We start from the raw sequence: 22,552 nt of genomic DNA on the forward strand, positions 1-22,552 counted from the left end.
TCATTATCGTTACACACACGCTCGCATCCCACACAACTGGGCATCTCAGCAGTTTTACACCACGAAGCTATCTCTTGACACCCGGGGCTCGTGCCAACTTGCTAATCATCATTGAACCAGCCTGAATAGACGTAAATGTTCGCTTTTTCGATTCCGGCCCTCGCGCATGCAGCAATATCGTCAATACAGGCCCTGCAATACAAAAATTGAGGAAAGTAGGATTACAGGCTTGAAGTTACGCGGGTTTGTTGTTGCAGTGCCAGAATTCGCACCATTTCGTTGCTTCACTGCGATTATTGCTTGGCGAAAACCACAACCACAGCTTGTGCAATGTGTTGCACCTCATAGAATGGCCCGCCTTTACGACGTGTGGGTTTGCATACTTACCTCGTGTCGGGCCCTCCGGCGCTCAGAGAGGCTGGGGCCCCGTGCCGAGGCTTGCCATTGCACTGCGGGTGGCTGAAGTGCGCTACTACCCCAAACTGGGATAGATAGGGCACGTAATTTTTGGTAGTGCTGCTTGGCGTACGCGCCAGCACCTGCTTTGTGAAATAAAAAATAAGAACGTTGCGCTGGCCGCGTTGTGGCTGTTTTCAGAAGTGGTTGAGGCAACATGGAAAGTTAAATGTAGTCGTTCGCAAAATCGACTTTTCTGTATACGGCAGGTAGGTCGCGGTCTCGCTTCGTTTCGCGCCTCTGCAATAAGACATTATGCGAATCCAGCGCACATGTTGGAAATTATATGAAGGGAAGCTATCGTAATCAGTTAAGTGCTGTGGAAGCAGCTGCGATGCATACAATTGTCTTTATTGATGCGATTAGCATTGTTTGCCTGTTTCAGCCGTTCTCAATCTCTCTATCTTCTTACGCCGACCGATAGAACCAAGTTGTCTACCAGCTGATGCCGTCACGGTCGTTCTGTGGTCGTCATTCCAGCGTCGTCATCTGGCTATCGTAATGCCGTCGTTGTCGCGCCTTCTGTGCCGACACACAGGCCCATGTTCTCTCATGGCTTGGGCCACTAGGAATGTGCTCGTGGTCGGGATGCCATCGTCGTCACGCCATCGCCGCTTACAGGCTTCGTGATACAGTCGTCGTCACGTTATTGTCGTCCTACACCCGTCGCCATCCCGTTGCCCTCATGTCATTGTCTTGCCATCATCGTCATTGTGTCGTCGTCATACAGTCGTTGTCACACATTCGTTGCCGCACCATCGTCGTCATGATATCGCGGTCGTTCTATTAGTCGTCATTCTAAATTCGTCATCTGAAGCTCGTCGTGCCGTCATGGTCACAAAGTCGTCATCTTACCACTGTCGTCATGCCGTCATCGTCACACTGTCGTTTTACCTTCGTCATCACTTCAGTAATGTCATACCATCGTCGTCGTGCCGTCCACGTCATACAACCTTCGTTCTTCCATCGACGTCGATCCTTCGCCATTCTTTTGTAACTGTACTGTCGTCATTCGATCGTGATTATTCCGCCATTGTCATGCCATCGTCGTCATTGCGTCTGCGTACGACAGTTATTACGCATCCGTTGCCATACCGTCGTCGTCATGCCATCGTGGTCGTGCCATCGTTGTCACTCATGTTTCTTTATGCAGTCGTCGTCACGCCATTGTCCTCTTAGCGAAGTCATGTTATCGTCGTTATACAGTCATCGTCACACCATTGCAGTCAGGCCATTGTCGTCACCCTGTCGTTTTAACCTCGTTAGGGTTTCAGTAACGTCATCCCATTGTCATTTCGTCGTCGTCATACCGCCTTCGTCGATCCACCGACGTAATTTCTTCTTCATTCTGTCTTGATCATCCTGTCGTCATTCAATTGAGATTACGCCGCCGTTATCATGCCGTCGTCGTGGTCGTGCATCCGTTGTCATATTGTCGTTACATGCCGTCGTGGTCGTGCCATTGTCCTCACGCCACGCCATCGTTGTCATACACTCGTCGTCGTCATCGCATTGTCCCCATGTCGTCGGCGTCACGCTGCCATCGGTATCCATCGTCATCATTTAAGAATCATAATATCATTGCCGTCATGCCGTTGCCGACATGTCAGTTTTGTGGTTCTATCGACGTCATTCATTCTTCGTCATTCTATCGTCGTCACTGTGTCGGCGTCAAACAGTCGTTGTCCTACTGGCATGCTCCCGGGCGACCTAGACAAGCAAGTGCCACAGCAGAGTGGGACGATACTTCAGTATCTCCCATATAGCCTAAGCAACGTGAGTTTCATAATGACGGTTATAGATGTTGAATAAACGCGACACCACAAATACGGTGCGTCGCTAAATTGCTCAAGTGCTAATCACAGTACCATCGACACTAATCGCGAGATGAGCTCTGCCGTAATTTTTTTCCTTTATAAGGCGTGTAATCTCACACCCCATGTATCCACTACACTGTTCACAAGCTATGTCCAATTGAAGTGGTGTCCAACACCACTTCAGGCGAATGCACACTGTGAGGCATCGATGCACAAGGACGAAAGCATTGCTTGATGCTTGTCGTCGGGGAAGGAATGGCGAGGAGAGGTCTATGTATGTAAAGAGAAGTACGCCATATATATATATATATATATATATATATATATATATATAAATGCGTGTTAGTTGGCCTTCATACCCTTTATTTGCTTTGAATCCTGTTTTCTTAACTTTTCTCTCACCTTTCTCTTTCTCCAAGTGTAGGGTAGCCAACCGGGCTCATTCCTGGTTAACATCCCTGCCTTTCGTTTATCATTTTCTATTTCTCTCTGTTGGAAGAATAATGAGTCGGGAAAAGAGCGTGGCGACGGCGCTTGTGCACGTTGCCTGGGCTTCTGTGGTTATGACGTCACGCATGTCGGAGGTGCCGGCGCGGCTGCAGCAGCGGTTGCGGCGTATGCACTTGAGGTGTGGTGACCGCGGCGGCGCAGTGTGGTGCCGTATTAACGCGATAGCGTTAAGGAGCTCGTGTCGCAGAAAAGCCGGTGTCGTCGGTGTCGGTGTCGGCGTCCGCGGCGTTGGCCGTGAGCGATAAATCACGGCAGGCACTTCATAAATAAAAAGCAACTTCCAAGATGGGCTGGGTGGGAATCGAACCAGGGTCTCCGGAGTGTGAGACGGAGACGTTACCACTGAGCCACGAGTTTTTTTTTTATTACATGGAAAAGAAAACTGAAGGTGCATTACAATGTGGACACGACTACACACTTAAAACTCAGGCAAACACACACATGCATCCAACAAGAGCATCCAGTCTGGCGGAGGTTCCTGCGCAGCGTAGACACTTCTTACATAAGCAGCACTTTCGCGAAAGAAGGACTTTGTAGATCGCGGGCTTTCGGCATGGCGGTCACACAGTCTACTTCTCCATAGGCTATGTAAACCAAGTACTATGAACATGTCATAGGGAGGACCACCCGTAACCTTAAACGGTAGAAACCTAATTGTATATGGGGTCATGTCAATGTCCTTTTTGAGCGTCCGTTGGAGAATGTCCCAAAAGAATACAGCGTCCCTACAGTCTATGAAGCAGTGATCTATGGTTTCGGCACGTGGACAGAGCCGACAGTTTGTTGACCACGGCACAAAGCAACCCCTCGAATTCAACCAAGTTTTAACAGGGAGTGTTTCCGAATGTAATTTAAAGAAAAATGTTTTTACTCCAGGAGGTACACACCTTTTTCGGACGCGCTTAAGTACATCCTGATAAGGTCGGTTTAAATAAGGTGCACGATACAAAGGATCTGGGAAAATAGAGTCCACCAGTGCCGCAGAAATTGCTTTTCGACTCGCAGTGAACACGTACTCCAGGCTGAATCTAACTTTCAAGAAAAGAAATGTGTCAACAACCTCCTTAAGAAAGCCCCAAGGGGCCTGTGGGACATCTTTGGCATTTGATGACACTACTATATTAGGAATATAATGAACTAAACGGAGTTGCAACATTTCACGCAAAAATGGATGGTCATTGTCTCGAAAGAAAAACAGGCGTGAAACAATTTGCCTGATGAAGAGGTGGACTAATCCTAGACCACCACGTTCAAGAGGGAGGAACAGATTGTCGCGCCGCATCGATTCACAACTGGAACTCCAAATAAATGTTGCAAATACGCGATGCAGTGCCTGAAGGTGAAGTCGTGAGCAGTGCAGTACTTGCAGCACATACATAAGACGGGAAGCTAAGAAAACGTTACACACTTCAGCACGAGAGAACATTGACAAATTCCGCCCTCGCCATGAATTCACTTTACGTTGAATTTTGCCAACTTCTCCCGACCAATGAGCGTTGCTATTTCTATACTGTGAGAGAGGCACACCTAAATAACGCAGATCTTCTTTCCATTGAATGCCTGCGTAATGTGATGGCATTGTGGCCCATAATCCAAACCAAAAACCTGAACTTTTTTCAAAGTTAACGCTTGCACCAGAAGCCGCACAATATTCTTCTGTAATTGCAAGAGCAGTCATCACACTCTCTTTATCTGTACAAAAAAAGGCCACATCGTCTGCATACGCAAGAACCCGAACCTCATTAGTGAGTAATTTAAACCCTTGGAAATTTTGTTCTTTAACAATGCTCATACAAAGTGGTTCTAAATACAAGCAGAACAGGAGCGGTGACAAAGGGCATCCTTGTCGTACTGATGATGCAAGCCTAATTGAATCGGAGAGAGAGCCATTCACTATCAGCCTCGTTGAACCATTAGCATAACATATCCTGACGCCTCTAAGGAGCAGGGACCCGATATTTATATGATCTAGTACAGTAAACAGGAATGAGTGATTTACCCTGTCGAACGCCTTAGCCAGATCTAGCTGTACCATTGCCACCTGTCCAAACCCCTCAGCTACACACTCTAGCACCGATCTCGCAACATGAATGTTCGTCTGAATGGACCGGCCTCTGATGCCACATGTTTGATGATCACCGACCACAGATCTTATTACAACTTGCAAACGGTGAGCTAATACCTTAGCAAAAATTTTATAATCAACATTGCATAAGGAGATAGGCCGATATCCGTCAACTTTTTGCAATTTAGTCTCATCATCGCTTTTGGCTATAAGGACGGTGTGTCCTTCGTACATTGTGGTGGTTAGGTAACCTACTTCCAAGGCCTCACGGTACACCTGAAGTAATAATGGTGATAAGAGGGAACGAAAACACTGATAAAATTCGGCAGTAAGGCCATCGGGGCCGGGCGTCTTGCCCTTCGCTAACGAATCGATGCATGAAGTTACCTCATTGATATCAATGTTTTCATTTGTGTAATTGTAATCATCCTGATTTAACTGGGGCAGCAACGATACAATTTTTTTGGCAGCATCTGTATCCAATGGCTTGTGGTCTCGAAATAGTTTTTGATAATGCTCGAAAAACGCTTTAGTTATTAGAGTAGGGTCATTAACAATGATTCCACCATACTCTATATGTAGGATTTGTTTAGACAGCGCGTGTCGGCGTTCATCACCAAGGGCCCTACCGCAAGGCTGTTCTTCCAGGAAACGCTGCTCTCGCGCACGCACTAGTGCACCTCTGTATTTTTCTGCGTTCAAAGTTTGTAACTGTGCCTTGACCTTATGAATATCATCAATATATTGACCCGGATGTAGGCATACAAGCTCATGCAATTCACTCAGAAGTTTATGCAATGTTTTGTAATTATTCTTTTTTTCAATGGCCAATATTGATGATTCGATGCTTCAAAGCGGTACAAAAGCGCCTCTAGTGAACGCGCTGTTTCTAAGGCTCAGGCGTGCGTTGCTTGCTCAGGCGCACATTTCGTTGTCGCGCCAAACGCTGCGTTGCTCGACGCTCACCGCGTCCGATGCGGGGCGCGTAGTCGCTGCGCCGTAGCCCATTGTCTTACATCCCTTGGCGGGTGGCCGGGAACGCTGTCGCGTTCCACTCTTGAAGGCGAAGCTTAAGCGTCCTCCAATTTTTTTAAGAATTGTATGATTTCATAATGTATGCAGCCCACGCATGCAGCCCATGTATGAAGCCTAAACAGCTTCGCTGCAAAACCGTCCCCATATGGACGCTGCGGCACCACGAATATTTTTATACAAGCAGCCGCTGATCTTCTGCTCACTGTCTGTGTTGTCCTCGCCTCTTTCGCGCTTCTTCCCTACGCCGTCAAGATTGATCAACTCATCTAAGTCAAATTTATCAGGAATGTGGTAAGCCTCGTGCTCACGAGCAGAATGCTTGCAGCAGAACATCAGTGCAACTTCAAGACAGCAAACAAAGGTCGTAGGAATCAATATATAGGGTGATAACTTTTCAGTTTTATGCTATCTTTAGAGATCGCCTGTGGCAGATAGCATAATTCTCATCATTGAGTTGGGTTATTCGAAGAGGCGGATATTGCTATTACGAAAAATGAAAACACGTGCTAAACTAATTTTAATAAATCCATTATTAACTTGTTAATTAGTTACTTTACGGTATATATTGCAATTTACTAATTGTAGCCGATGAGCTTGCAAGGTGTATTCACTCGAAATTAATAACCGTACACTCCGCTTGCGCATCGCGCAAATTAACATAGAAATCGAGGAATACGCTAACCAATTAACCAAAAACCAATGGGAAAAGGTATGCGACAGCATGCAGGGACAACTCGGTCTAGCCAAAACGTGGAATCTCCTCCGATACCTTATGGACCCGGATAAGAGTAAATCCGAGCAGAGGAAATGCCTCAATAAGATCACTCACCAATACCAGGGCACGAACGACGAGCTCCTAACAGAGCTCAAAACCCGGTACATAGGCACAAATGCACAAATCCCCCAGAAGCCATACACTGGTCCGGAGAATCTTAACCTAGACGCACCCATCCTAGAGGCTGAAGTACGAGCCGTCTTGCTGAAACTACGAACTAAATCTGCACCAGGCCCCGATGGAATAACAAATAAGACCCTCCGAAATCTAGACGACGTATCTATCACTGCCCTAACAGAGTACTTCAACCGCTGTTGGGAAACAGGTTCTATCCCCTCGCAGTGGAAGCATGCACAAATAATATTCATACCTAAACATGGTAAGCGACTACAGCTCGAGAACTTACCCCCGATCTCTCTGACCTCATGCGTAGGAAAACTCATGGAGCACGTTATACTTAACCGCCTCCACAATTTTGCGGAGGACAACAACTTATTCCCGAACTCCATAATTGGCTTTCGTCCAAAACTTTCCACGCAAGACATCATGCTTCAGCTTAAACATCAAGTTCTGGACCACATACCCAAGAATGGTACCCGGGCTCTCCTGGGCCTTGATCTTATAAAGGCCTTTGACAACGTAGCGCATCAGGCTGTACTAGAGAATCTGCAGTACCTAGGTGTTGGCCAGAGGACCTACAGCTACATCAAAGATTTCCTCAACCACCGCACAGCGGAACTAAGAATAGGAGAACTACAATCGGACAAGATCTCTCTTGGAAGTCGTGGCACACCGCAGGGATCAGTCTTATCCCCGTTCCTCTTTAATTTAGCGATGATCAGATTACCGGAACAACTTAATCAGATTCCAGGTCTACACCACAGTCTGTATGCCGACGATATTACCCTGTGGGTGGTTAAAGGTAGCGATGGAGATATAGAAACCACGCTGCAACTAGCTGTAGACGCGGTTGAAAAGTACGTTACCGACAAAGGCCTCGCCTGCTCCCCGCAAAAATCAGAACTCTTCCTACTCAGAGCCCCTACAAACCGCAAATCCGACACTGCGCCATCCCCAGAAATCACTGTGCGAGCCGGAGGAGACGCGATCCCGGTGATGACCACCATCCGTGTACTAGGCCTCTTCATGCAAGCTCACGGGCGCAACGGCAACACAATTCATAAACTGGACGCATGCGTTCAGCAGACGATGCGACTCATTTCAAGAATTGCCAACCGACACTCTGGCATGAAAGAAGCCAACCTCATAAGGTTGGTACAAGCCTTCGTTCTCAGCCGCATCACCTACATCACCCCGTACCTCTGCCTCAAAGCGGCTGAGAGAGAGAAAATAGAGGGGATTATCCGGAGGGCCTATAAACAGGCTCTTGGGCTACCTATAAGAACGGCCAACGCTAAATTGCTAGCCCTAGGTGTGCACAACACCCTCGATGAACTAGTAGAAGCGCACCTTATATCTCAATACGAAAGGCTAGCTCAGAGTGCCGCCGGGCGAAACATCCTCCAGAATCTCGGCATCAACTACGAGTCGATGCAAAGCATTAAAGTAGACATTTCTCACGATCAGAGGCGCCATCTCAAAATTAATCCACTCCCTAAAAACATGCACCCCGAATTCCACAAGGAAAGGAGGGCCGAGCGGTCCAAAGCCCTACATCAGAAATTCCACGCCTTCAAAGACGTAGTCTATGTCGACGCAGCAGAATACATAGAACGCAACTGTATGTCCCTTGCAGTGGTGGACTCCTCAGGTCAAATACGCGCTGGTGGTTCAATTCGCACCAAAAGCTCCGAAACAGCGGAAGAGGCGGCTATCGCTCTGGCAATAGCCTCCACACATTGTCATTAAATTATTAGCGATTCCAGAGCAGCAGTACGCAATTTTGCGAAAGGTCGGGTCTCGGCTCCCGTAAAACACATAATAGACACAAACCAACACCCACGACCAATCCAGATCATTTGGGCACCAGCACACTCCTCCCTACCCGGCAACGATGCCGCCCACACCGCCGCTCGAGGACTCGCCAACCGAGCACCCGGACGGCTCACGCTAGGGTCAGGGAGGGATCGCATGGTCAGTTACCAGGAAATAACTCAGCACTACAGGTTAGCCAGGGCACTGTACCCGCCAGCACACAAATCGCTTAACAAGCGACAAGAAGTAGCTTGGAGACGACTTCAGACGAACACCTACCCCAACCCCGTAGCCTATCACTACTACTACCCGGACCAATACCCTAATACATCTAAGCATTGTAAGCAAAAAGCGGATCTATTCCATATTATGTGGTCGTGCCCAGCCGGAAATCACACAAATCACGAAATAAGTAGTACTGAGCAGTGGGAGACCGTGTTGCTCAGCTCCGACCCTGACCTGCAGGCCAAGGTCATCAGAGAGCTGAAGAAGCCGCCCGGGCCCAGGGGCTCGTGGCTGCCTAACAACAAGGTCATCCGTCAATAGCTTGTTTTCAAATAAAGTCTTTACTCACTCACTCACTCCAGGATGACACCACTTTCCAGATATTTCCCAAAGTGTGGAACAAAATACATGGGCGTTGCAGTCACTTTTCTGCTTCAATGCATAAATTAAAAACATTAAATTATGGAGTTTTACGTGCCAAAACCACGATCTGACTATAAGGCACGCCGTACTTGGGACTCCGGAAATTTGGACCACCTAGGAACAGACTTGAAGGTAGGTTAAAACTGCGCGAAAAACGAGGACAGTGAAAGAAACACACAACAAAACACAAGCGCAGTTTTAACCCACCTTCAAGTATGAACCAACTAGCCCTCAAGAACGTCCTACTAAAGAATATTTCTTCTCTAGGAACAGACATTGTCCATATCCAGGGCGTCGCGGGGAGTCGATGCGGGAATTTCAAGCTTTGGCGCCATTATTACGAATTTCAAACTGCACGATAAAGGGCAAGATTCTAGATAATCAACCAGCCATCCCAAACTCTGTCCTTGCCCTTATTTGGCCTTGCGTGCTTGATGGCCTGTAATGCCTCCGCTCGCAACGAGCCTCACCTATTCGGCATATAACGGCCTAATCTAACTGAACCTCACATTTGTCTCTGGTGCCCCTTATTTCACTTTTAACTCCTGAGGCGGTCAATTAATCACCTCGCATGGTTTCTACGCCGTGCTACACGCAATGTCGTATATAGGTGCCCGCTGAGGCGCAGCTTACTGGAAATCCTGTTCCGAGCGCTGGCGCCCAAAGGAATTCGCGTTCTGCGTGCAAAGTAGGCGCACACGAGAGCCGATGGCTTAACTTGGCTTAAAACCCCTACACAATACCAACAGCGCTATGCCAAACGACAACCGTGCTAAGCGCCAAGAACGCAAAGGAGAAAAAGCAAGAAAGAACTTTTTGTTACTCTTTATATGGCAAGTATCACTAAAGAAAGCCAGTAAACTCGAAAAAGAAAAAAAAATAACCGAGAGGCAGACATAGACAAAGCGACAGGAATGTGGCTGTCGCCTTCCTGTCGTTTTGTCTACGTCTGTCTGTCGAATTTTTTTTTCGCTTATTCAAGTGTTCTGGCATTTTCCTAGCATAAGCATGTACCAACCAACTAGCCCATCGAGCCATTCCCATCATTAAAGAAGGATTTCCGATCGAGCGAAGTGGTTTTACCGATGAGAGACGTTATTTAATACATCTGCAAGCGCGTGGGACGAAAAAGAAGACAGAAACCGCGTTCATAACCATATTGCAGGCGGATCACTTATCATGCCGTAATAGCTTTCTGCAACCGAGACGAGTACCCGATAATTTCTATATTTTGCTCGCAGCGGTAATAAGGCTTTGATAAAGCACGCCGCGGTGATGGCCTGCGCGCTGCTTGTTGCTCCATTTGTTACGTCTCGTGCACGACATGGCGGGCGCGAGTGCAGACGGTGCCTGTGCAAGTGCGCTGTCGCTGCTCGGATCACCCATATCCCGAGGCCCCGATCAGCAAATGAGTATTTGAAGAAGAAAATAATAATAAGGTCCTGGCAATAAGCGCGGTCTTATATGAAGACGTGACTGGATAGCATGCCTCTAGTTGTCGCTGCCGCTGCACGCGGACACCGCTTTGCCAAGCGACGCTATCAGCGACGCTTCGTGCAGAGCTCTGATCGTCGGGAACGCCACGCAGCGCGGTGTTCTGACGTCAAAATAAGACGAAGACTCGTTCTTTCTCGTTTTTTTGTTTGTTTATTTCGTGGGGAAATTAGAGCAATGACCACTTTTAGGTTGCCTCGGGCTTCTCATTGATTCTTTATGCGCCCGAATTCAGCAACGCTTCTTCTGGTTACGAAACCGAGGAGCTGAGTTTCAAGCTGGCGACCCTCTCGAAAGACAATCTCGCCGCCTCACCCAAGGCGTGACGCACTGAGACCGCCTCTGCGTAATGCGTTGCCTACGCGTCGACGGTGCCCTACTTTCATTCATTACCGCGCGCAGGTTATGCGTATACGATGGTCGGACGAACTCCGAGGACACACCCACGTTAGGGTGTTTTACTATCCGCGATGCGCACCTTCAAGGTGCGAACTGCACGCGCGCATCTGGTGCCACGAAGACGTTCACTGGTTTAGCTGATCGCGCATCGCGCTGTCTTTATGGTCAAACAAAAAAGTGGGCAAATAAATGACTACATGGCCCTCGCTGGTTTTACCACGAGCCCGCAACTGCGTCATTAATTCGAACTTCGATTTTACCGAAGTCTCACGCTACGGTCCCAAGAAGTGAGTGAGTGAGTGAGTGAGCGAGTGAGTGAGTGAGTGAGTGAGTGAGTGAGTGAGTGAGTGAGTGAGTGAGTGAGTGAGTGAGTGAGTGAGTGAGTGAGTGAGTGAGTGAGTGAGTAAACTTTGTTGCAGGTCCGGCGAGGACGCGAACTCGTCGCGCACCCGGCTAGTCCCACGTCGGGACCGGCAGGTCTAGCCCAACGGCCCGGTCGCGGGAACGCCGGACGGCCAGGATTTGCTTTTTTAGAGCGGGGCTGCGCAGAAGCGAGTCCCATTTCTCCTTGATGAACTTGGGGTATGTCGACCCGCACTCCCAGAGCATGTCAGGTAGAGTGGAGGTCTGGCCGCAGGACGGGCAGACGTCGTCGCGATCCACGTCGGGCTAAGCCTCGTGGAGAGCGGACAGACACGGATATGTGCTGGTCTGCAGAAGCCTAAACGAAACGGCTTGCGCCCTATTCAACTTGGGTTGAGGGGGTGGAAAGACCCTTCTGGACATGTAGAAATATTTAATAATCTCGTTGTGAGTAGCGGGAGCGTCCCTGTGACCGTAGAGAGGAGGGGAGTCAGTGCTCCTTATAGAGGAAGCGCGGTCGGTGAGGTCACGCGCAGCCTCGTGGGCAGGCTCATTGAGGTTCGTGGGAGCAGCCTCGACCGATCCTACGTGAGCGGGAAAGCAGTGAATTGAATGGTTTGTAAGAGCATGTGGACTCGAGCCGCTAAGAAGACGAACAGCTTCCTTGGCGACGCAACCCTTCTGAAAAGCCCTAACTGCCGTTTTCGAATCACTATAGATTGCGGACCCACGACCGTCTAGCAGGGCGAGGGCCATGGCGACTTGCTCGGCGACTCCGGGGTCTGAAGTGCGAATCGAGGCGCTATTGGAAATCTTTCCGCTCGAGTCAACCACAACGACGGCAAAGGTCTTCCCGTCACTGTACTCCGCGGCGTCGACGAAGCTTGCTCTAATGCCGTGTTGCTTGATCTGTTTGAGGATGGCTGCTGCTCTGGCCTTGCGTCTGCCTTTGTTGTGGACGGGATGGACGTTTCGGGGCACAGGGGCCACTACGAACTTGTCTCGAATGCACCTAGGGATCGGGGTACTGACAATCGAGAATTCCGCAGGGTGGTAACCCAGCTCTTCGAAGATGCGTTTACCTGCCGCTGTGGTAGTCAGGCGACTGAGTTGCGCGCGTTCTTGGGCTTCGGCAATCTCCTCGGCGGTGTTCTGTACCCCCAGCTTCAAGAGATCCTCGGTATGGGTCCTGATGGGTAGCCCAAGAGCCCTCTTGACTATTTTGCGGATAAGAACGTTGAGCTTGTCTCGCTCCGCTCTGAGCCAGTTGTGCATAGAAATCGTGTACGTGAAGTGGCAGAGTACGAAGGCATTGATCAGCCTGAGAAGATTGTTTTCCTTCATTCCTCGATGCCGGTGACATCATATATGCCAAATTTTTGTCGATCAGTGAAGCACTCTCTCGAGTAAAGAGTAAAGGCGACATCACAACATCATGGGTGCAGGTGATCTAAACGAAGAAGGCTTCATCCACGTCTTGAACACTCTTCATGTCGTCTGTTTCAATTTCTTCAAACTCCGAGCGCTGTAAGTGGTAATTTAGTGGGTCAATTGAATTTTCTAGTTCGTACCTTTGTAGCCGGCTAACATGTGTTCCCATCCTTCAATTAACCAGCTCAGGTTTGGACACTGAAGCTGCGTTGAAAGATAGTAGCCGCGTTTAAATTCATGGCGCCAGGTGATCCATGTGCATAATGCTTGCGCTTTGGACACCCTTGCCGCAGACAAGAGATGAGAAAATGGCGATAACTCTCGAACAGAGGAAAGAAGGTTTGAAAGGTAGGTGAGCAGTTAACAAAAACCACGCGGCTGGATGTTCTTGACTTCCAGTATTGACTCTATTCTATTATTCCTCTCACATGAAATGTCCACTCGGATAGCCCGTCGTAATTAGTTTCACGTCTGTAGAAGCAACAAACTTGAAGTATGAAAATGAGCGAGTTCCTAGCTATATGTTAGTTAATGGTAGTTATATGTGACATGGTAGTATGATAGCTATATGGTAGTTGTTGCCTGAACAAATAAGATCTATACCTTGCGGCAAACAAAGCCGCCACTACCTCGCTGACGAATGCATGACGTCAGTCAGCGGGATCCGCAACTCTCTGCAAGAAAATAGCATGATTATATGGCGACGACTTGTTTACTACATGACATCGTATACAGCCTAGCGCAGAGATGCGGTTTCTCAACAAATGTTTGGCCCTTGGGCGCATCAAGGTCACCGACCACCGCCACCCCACTAAGAAGATAGTAGACGAAGATAAGATAACGCCGGCCGCAGTCGATCTCGTGACTTAATCAGACAGCGGTGGCCCAAGAATTCTACTAGCGCCCTGCGGTCCGCTCACGCCATACTTTCCGTATAATGTTCCCGTGTTATTTGCGGCGGACCTTCCTTCGGCGGGACCTGTAACGATTACGTGACGGGTATGTTTGTACCTCAATTACCTGAAAAGCATATTAAGTATAAGGGTAGCAAGATGAGGCCGGCAATTATTTCATATTTATTAGGCACTATATGTTTATTCGCCTAATTTTAGCAGTTTAAGAAGGAGGAGTCGATGATCCACATTAAGTCATTGTGAACCCAACGAGAACCCTAAGAGAAGTTGTCAGCCCCCCACCAGGGACGTCTAACACAAATCATGTGTTCGCCTTATGGCGAAGTATAAAATGAAGTCATCCAGGTCGACACAATTGGGGATATAACGTAACTGCACTCAGGCGTAGCAGTAAACAAGGATTTCGGTTCTTCTTTTCTTTTTCTCAGGGTACTATTTAAAGTGATCAAAGGACCCCAACAGGAAGAATGAAATGACATGTGAGTAAGCGATACTTTTCTGCACTAGTACAATGCCGAAATGGCACACGGAGACGAGAACAGTCACTGGTCATCCTCGGCTCATGTTAATCAGCAAACGGTCGAACTTATAGCTGGCACGGTGGCAACGATAAAGAACAAGCGCTGAAAAAGACTGATCGAAATTTCACACCGTGCGATATCCGGGGCGTACTTGTTGCGATGAAGCAACTTTTGATATGTTTTTACGAATGAGAGCGATTAGCTCGCGGAAAGCAGAAATCTTAGACCCCCAAGCACCAAAATAATAATTTCAAGCTGGAGCAGAGCGATCAATTTAAGAGAGGCGCTGGACTGTGCATTTTTTCAGTGCGTTAGGTTTTCGGCATGCAATTATAGCAGTGTACTCCCTCCGTACTCGTCAAACTTAGCCCCCTGCGACACCACCCCCTTTTTTTTTCCCTCCCCAAATGTAAGCTGTTGACCCGTGGGTGGCCTTTTGAAAATGTGACCATTGAAAACGAAACGACATCTCTGCTGAAACGCTTAACAGAGAAGGACGTCCAAGGGTGCCTCCAGCAATGAAAAAATAGGGGGTACAACTGAATTGTCTCTAATGGGTAGTATTTTGAAGGTGACTGCATCGATGTATCTGTAAGTTTGTGCATTATTTTTTTTAAACGTACTTAAGCGCGAACTTTTGGCACAGCCATCGTACATTCATCATCAACATTCTTGCTTCGACAAGCATCATGCACAAGCGTCTCGACAAGCCCCCTCGAGACGCAGACAGCTAACAGCTACAGCTAAAGGCGACGACGATGTGCGTGTGCCATCCGCTATACTGCTGCTACCTGTCTAGCTCAAACACGCTTTGCGTCATTTACACTCCAACATTGCGTTGGATCTACGTGTTTTCTTAGTTTTTGTTGACAGCCACTACACCCGCGAAGCACTCGAACTGTAGTCTCAAACTTAATTCTGTGTTAGAAATTTTAGAGCAACAACATTAACGAAATGCCATGTTTTTATCAGCGAAACTTGGCAGGCAATACCGGCTTGCAGTATGAATATTTGTGGAGCTCTATTGCTTTATGCACGGCTATCCCTGAGCGTGGAACGGTGTTTTTTTTTTCCTTTTCTTTTTAGTGGCACAAGCATCGAGTGACGCTCTTGTTTCTTGCGCAGCACTTCCGGTTCGCCTCCTGAGACGACCGGGGAGTAAATTCAAAATTATTTAGAAAAGTAGTACAGTACAAAATTCATGGGTTTCATTATAGATATGATATCAGAGCATAAGTTTAGTTACAAGTCGAGTTACTGAAGTGTCTGGAGTAATTAGAATTAGTTAGAAATCACTGAGACGACCGAGGACGACATTCAAAATAAATAAGAAAAATAATACAGTACACAATTCATGGGTTTCATTATAGATATTAAATCAGAGCATAAGTTTATTTACACGTAGAGGTACTGAAGTGTCTGGAATAACTTAAATTACTTAGAAATCATTTATTACCACACACCAAAGCACAGAATCGTATAATTTAAAAACCCGCCACGTGAGCAGGATTTTGGCGGAATTCTTGGAAACCCGGACGTAGAAGGAGAAAGCAATGACGTACATTTTGGGATCTATGCGAAACCAAGCTTTATGAATGAATGAATGTGTGGTTTTTATTGGCGCAAGGGAAACGAAGTTTTAGTAAAGCGGGTAAATAAATTCTTCTATACAACTAAATGCGATGCACACGACTGTGTTTATTTCAATAAAGTACAACGGATAATCTCGAGCAAATTGCTAAGTTTATGTTTATGCACCACACAGGTCATAAATTTAATCTCATGCAATGTTTATGATTATGCACATGAGAAGTCACACAATCGTTCTCTCTCACCAGTCGCTAAACCACGTGACCTCGCATGCGCTTCAGTTGGAGAGAACTCGCCGCGGAGAAACTGCCCCGGTACCCAAAGAAAGCTATAAGTGAAAAAACAAACTAAAAAGAACAACCTCAGCGACAAACACAGTATGCTACAAAACGATATAAGCTTTACTTACTTTTGGCAATCGATTGTTTCTGCATGCATTCAGATAGAGTTAGCTAGGGAATCAGTTGGAGAGGTTGGAATTTACTTGCCTTCCTACTGCTCCATTCCACTTTGGCTAAGTCGTTATGAGTGATGAAAATTACTCGAAAAAATGCTAAGTAAATAGAAAAAATCAAGAAAACAACGACAAAAAGTATGCGACGTGACGTCGCATCTTAAGCGTGAGGCTGAAAAAAATTAATGGTTCAAACGCATGCGCATTCAGTATGAGGCAATAAAAAATATGAGGCTCAAACTCATCTAAACTACAGTACTTTGAAACAAGGTTGACCGAAACAACAACAAAAAAATAATAATTCCGCACAGCACCTTGCCCTCTTTGCACTATCTGAAGAAGGCTACTGTCCAAGGATAGTCTCTAAAGAGAACACAGGGCTCCTCATTCTTCTAAGCTTGACACACAGTTCTCGCCCCTGCTGGTAATAAAGCGGACAAGTTAACAGCACATGCGAGATTGCCTAATCTGGTTCACTAGAAGCTCATAATTATTCAGCGCGTCCTATTTCGTGGTTTTCATGGTTGGAGTATTTGGTCCGCGTGAAATTTGCTTTTCGCTTTCGCTATGCCGACTTCGTCATGCAGCCGTCATGACGCCGTCGTCGTCGCGTCGTCACGCTATCGTCATTCCACTGTCGCCGTCAAACCGTCGAGGCCACGCCATCTTTGTCACATCGTAATCATTCCGTTGCAGCCATGACCTATTCGTCATGCTGCTGTCGTCACACCGCCGTCGTTGTCGCCACGACGCGGCCATGCTATGCAGTTGTTGTCATGCTGTCTTTCATGCTGTCATGCTGTCATTCTGCCGTCGTCGCACCGTTGTCACCTCCGTCGTCGTCTCTTCGTCATCGTCATGCTGTCATCATTCCGTTGTGGCCATTCCGTCTTCGCCATGTTGCCAGCATCACGCCATCGTCAGCACGCCATTGTGCTCTCCGTCATTGCCATTCTATCGTCGTCACACCATCGTCGTCGTCATACGGTCATCATTCCGTTGCGATCATGTCGTCTTCGTCATCTTCGTAATTGTCATTTCATGTGCGTCGTACCACCGTCATCGTAATGTTGTCATCGTTATGACGTAGTCACGCCGTTTTCGTCATGCCGCCATCATCATACCACCGTCGTCGCGTAGTCGTCCTCTCCGTCATCGTCATTCCGTTCGTCCTCACACCATCGTTGTCATACCGTCTTCGCCATCCTATCGTCGTCACATCATCGTGGCCGTCACGATGTCGTCATTCCGTTGTCGCCATGCCGTCTTCGTCACCTCCACCGACATTTCATCTTCGTCTCACCATCGTCGTTCGTGTCGTCATGCTGTCGTGATCACGTTGCTGTCATGCTGTCTTCGCCATGCAGTCGCCATCACATCGTCGTTGTCATACCATCACCGTCGCTGTCGCTCCGTCGTCGTCTTCACTCTGTCTTCATTTTGTTGCGGTCATGTCGTCGCCGTCATCCCATCGTCGCCGCTGTCGTCTTGTCGTTATCGTTACACACACGCTCGCATCACACACAACTGGGCATCCCAGCAGTTTTACACCACGAAGCTATCGCTTGACACCCGGGGCTCGTGCCAACTTGCTAATCGTCACTGAACCAGCCTCAATACACGCAAATGTTCGCATTTTTTCTTTCATTTCCGGCACTCGTGCATGCAGTAATATCGTCAATACAGTCTCTGCAATACAAAAATGGAACAAAGTATAGATTACAGGCTTCCAGTCACGGGCGTTTGTTGTTGCAATGCCAGAGTTCGCACCAGTTCGTTGCTGCAATGCGATTATGGCTTGGTGAAAACCACAGCCACAACCTGTGCACTGTGTTGTACCTCATGTAATGGCCTGCCTTTCCGACCGGTGGGTTAGCATACTTACCTGGTATCGGGCCCTCCGGCGGTGAGCGTGGCCGGGGCCCCGTGCCGAGGCCTCCCGTTGTCCTGCGGGTGGCTGACGTACGCCACTACCCCAAACTGGGGTGGATGGGACATGTAATTTTTTGTAGTGGGGCTTGGCGTACGCGCCAGTTCCTCCTTTGTGAAATAAAAAATAAGTATGTTGCGCTGGTCGCGTTGTGGCTGTTCTTTAGAAGTGGTTGAAGCAACACATGGCTTGCTTTCTGTTTACGGCAGATAGGTCGCGGTCTCGCTTCGTTTCGCGCCCCTGCAATATGTAAATTATACTTTTTATTTATTTATTTTCAATACTGCTACTCTCCTTCGATAGCGTGGCAGTTGGGCAGTACAATAATTCGGCTGTACAATGCAAGGAAATCAAAGTATAGGTTATACAAAAAGAAAAAGTGCAGGTTGTACATACTATACAAGTAAGCGAACTTAAGATTAAACGGAGTAGTAAACAATTAAAAAAAAAGAAGAAAAGAAGATGCTTTATAAAAATAGCACAGATATCATTAGAGGCAAGTGATAAAACAGAATTAGCTAAAATAAATCTACGAGTGCTTTAGAATCATTATGGCAAACTAATAAGCTGTCGAAAATGAGATGGTTTATCAAAATTTCCTAACTAATAAAGCAATCTGTGCCGGTGTCCCTGCATGCATAATAGGTACTCCATTTGTGAGATAAATTCAGATAATGACTCAATGTTGGTGATAGTAGCACCAAGTTGGTTCCATTCTGCTATTGGCGAGCGGGAAGAAAGAATACTTAAACGTGTCATCTTTACATGCGTATTCTGTCAATGTGCGCGCATGCTTGTTACATGTAGGTCTAGCCTCGGAGAATTAAATGTATTTGGAGGTATCTATCCTGTAGCTATTTTTTAGCAGTTGAAACAAGAATTTTAAGCGAGCGTGTTTCGCTATTGTGGATAGCGTTCGCAAACCGGACTGGGTTAAAAGATTTGTTGGCGAGTCTGCATGTTTATATTTGTTATGGATGAACCTCACAGCTTTCCTTAGCATTGATTCTAGTTTACTTATGCCAGTCAGTGTGTGCCGAAACCAGACTGCGTTAGCGTATTCAAGAACAGGCCTTACAAATGATGTATAGGCTAGCAGCTTCGTTGACTTGGTTGCGAGCGTCAGGCTTCTTTTTAAGAAAAATAGTTTGCGCAGCGCCTTTGAGATTATGTTACTGATATGTTTGTCCCATTAGAGCTCCGAGGTTAATTAATGCCTAGATATTTGTGTTCTTCAACTTTGTTAAGTGGAGTGCCGTTAAATTCGTATAAAGATTGATGATACCGTTTTCCTGGTTACAGTCATGATCGCGGACTTTTGTATGCTTATTTGCATCTGCAATTTAGAGCACCAGTCAGCTATGTCAGCTAGAGAATCATTTAATTTAATATGATGATTGTAATGATTAATTTCTATGTATATGACGCAGTCGTCCGCGAATAGTTTTATATTGCAATTGATGTTAGCTGTGATATCGTTAATATAGAGCAAGAAAAGCAATGGTCCGAGAACAGACCCTTGGGGGACTCCGGATGTTACTGCGACTGTGTTAGAAAGGGTTTTTTCGTAAACCCTTTCTATATGAAGGGATAGCTATCGTAATAAGTCAATTAAATGCTGTAGAAGCAACTGCGACGCATACAATTGTCTCTATTAATGTGATTGGCATTGTTTGCCCTCTTCAGCTGTTTTACAGTGAAGCTGTATATGGCTAGCCGATTCGTCCGTCCGTCCGTCTGTCTGTCGGTCGGTCGCCTGTACGCCGGAAACTCCTTCGGCGCAACCCCGTGTGCATGCGTAAAAAAAAGAGAGAGAGAGGAAGAGAGGCGCGCGATTCGCTAACACCACCCAGATAGCACAAGGCCTGTTTACTGCTTTCCATGACGTCACCCTACCTGGCCCGAAATTTCCATTGAAAAGGCTGGCATGATGAAAGCGGTGACGTCAAAATCACTGTTGCCTACTCGGGAGCGTTCCTATTAGACTCTATGGCAGTCGGGCCAGGTAACATGACGTCATATATCGGAGTGAAAAGGTCTTGTGCTATCTAGGTGGTGTTGGATTAGCTGCGCCAGTAGTGTCGTCGTTGCTCTCCGTCGCAGCCGAGCGCGCGCAGAGCAGTTCCTCTCCGGCTCCGAAATGCGTAGCCCACGCGTCATACGCACTCCTTAGGAGCAGGCAGCTTTCGATCAGCAACTCCCCGGGCAGAACCGGGAACGACCTCGTGTACGCAGTGCCGATGCTGCAACTCTGGCACAAGAACGCGCTCGTGCAACCGAGCGCAAGCAGCAACTGCGAACCGAGGATGCGGCAGCCTACGAAGCCGTCATTTAATGAACCGCCGCGATTAACCCAGTGATTAAACGTCGAGGCCGCACGTTTCAGCTTCGCTGGTTAAGCATCTGTGCTGAGTGCTTGGACGGTGATTTTTTGATGACCCTCTGCAACGGACTAAGCATATAGACGAGCAATTTTTGCAGCGAAGCTGTTTACCGCTTGCCCCTGAAGCATCCCCCATATCCGTTTGCAAGGAGGGGGGGGTGTACTCTGACCTGCTTACGTGCGTATAGTCGACAGGAATGTGTGCGCCAGTCCCGGATATAGTGCAATACCGGACATGCATTCCCGGGGGGGGGGGGGGGGAGGGCTACCCTGATTTGCTTACGTGCGTATAATCGACAGGAATGTGTGCGCCAGTCCCGGAGATAGTGCACTACCGGACATGCATTCCCAGGGGGGGGGGGGCTACCCTGATTTGCTTACGTGCGTATAGTCGACAGGAATGTGTGCGCCAGTTCCGGAGATAGTGCACTACCGGACATGCATTCCCAGGGGGGGGGGGGGGGGCTACCCTGATTTGCTTACGTGCGTATAGTCGACAGGAATGTGTGCGCCAGTCCCGGAGATAGTGCAATACCGGACATGCATTCCCGGGGGGGGGGGCTACCCTGATTTGCTTACGTGCGTATAGTCGACAGGAAATGTGTGCGCCAGTCCCGGAGATAGTGCAATACCGGACATGCATTCCCAGAGGGGGGGGGGGGGACTACCCTGATTTGCTTACGTGCGTATAGTCGACAGGAAATGTGTGCGCCAGTCCCGGAGATAGTGCAATACCGGACATGCATTCCCAGAGGGGGGGGGGGGGACTACCCTGATTTGCTTACGTGCGTATAGTCGACAGGAAATGTGTGCGCCAGTCCCGGAGATAGTGCACTACCGGACATGCATTCCCAGGGGGGGGGGGGCTACCCTGATTTGCTTACGTGCGTATAGTCGACAGGAATGTGTGCGCCAGTTCCGGAGATAGTGCACTACCGGACATGCATTCCCAGGGGGGGGGGGGGGGGCTACCCTGATTTGCTTACGTGCGTATAGTCGACAGGAATGTGTGCGCCAGTCCCGGAGATAGTGCAATACCGGACATGCATTCCCGGGGGGGGGGGGGGCTACCCTGATTTGCTTACGTGCGTATAGTCGACAGGAATGTGTGCGCCAGTCCCGGAGATAGTGCAATACCGGACATGCATTCCCGGGGGGGGGGGGGGGGGGCTACCCTGATTTGCTTACGTGCGTATAGTCGACAGGAAATGTGTGCGCCAGTCCCGGAGATAGTGCAATACCGGACATGCATTCCCAGAGGGGGGGGGGACTACCCTGATTTGCTTACGTGCGTATAGTCGACAGGAAATGTGTGCGCCAGTCCCGGAGATAGTGCAATACTGGACATGCATTCTGTTGCGTACTCCAGGGTAGCGTACCGTACTGCTGCCGAGAAGTAGCGGCTCCTGCCTATCGTAGCTCAACCGACATTACTTATTGGGTAGCGTGGCGTTGTGGGCGGGCTGCAGGCATCCGTTAGACCATGGCGACCAAGCAAGGGCGAGACGATTTGCTAGTGCGAAACTTGCACTGTTTATTCAAAGGTAGTTGAAAGAAATTAAGAAGAGCATGAAGTATCAAGTATGAGGTATGAAGTATCTCAAAAGTACATTTCGGAGCCCCTTAAATAGGCTCTCTACAAGTGTGGGCGGGATCTTGCTTCCGTCGATGACACGTGACAGGCACAGAGAGAGGGCCCCTCCTCCTGCATTACCGAGCACGGGGAGGAGAAGTCGATCCTCTTCTCGACGAATCTGAGAGAAGGTCGGGTGAACGACCTGTCACCCGTGGGCTCCGGCCTTTTAGAAGGTGGGGGGAACGACCTGTCACCC

At 48.2% G+C, this 22,552-nt stretch overlaps 2 non-coding genes across 2 annotated transcripts; both read left to right on the forward strand.

The window, feature by feature from the left end:
• Window positions 1–379: 379 nt before the first annotated feature.
• On the forward strand, window positions 380–541 carry LOC142566454 (U1 spliceosomal RNA). Its single transcript, XR_012825069.1, has one exon. It is a non-coding gene; the product is annotated as a U1 spliceosomal RNA (small nuclear RNA).
• A 17,743-nt stretch (window positions 542–18,284) lies between these two features.
• LOC142566455 (U1 spliceosomal RNA) lies at window positions 18,285–18,447 on the forward strand. The gene has a single exon (XR_012825070.1). It is a non-coding gene; the product is annotated as a U1 spliceosomal RNA (small nuclear RNA).
• Window positions 18,448–22,552: the final 4,105 nt, after the last annotated feature.

The sequence above is a fragment of the Dermacentor variabilis genome, unplaced genomic scaffold (genome assembly GCF_050947875.1).
Source record: "Dermacentor variabilis isolate Ectoservices unplaced genomic scaffold, ASM5094787v1 scaffold_12, whole genome shotgun sequence".
Classification (NCBI taxonomy): domain Eukaryota; kingdom Metazoa; phylum Arthropoda; class Arachnida; order Ixodida; family Ixodidae; genus Dermacentor; species Dermacentor variabilis.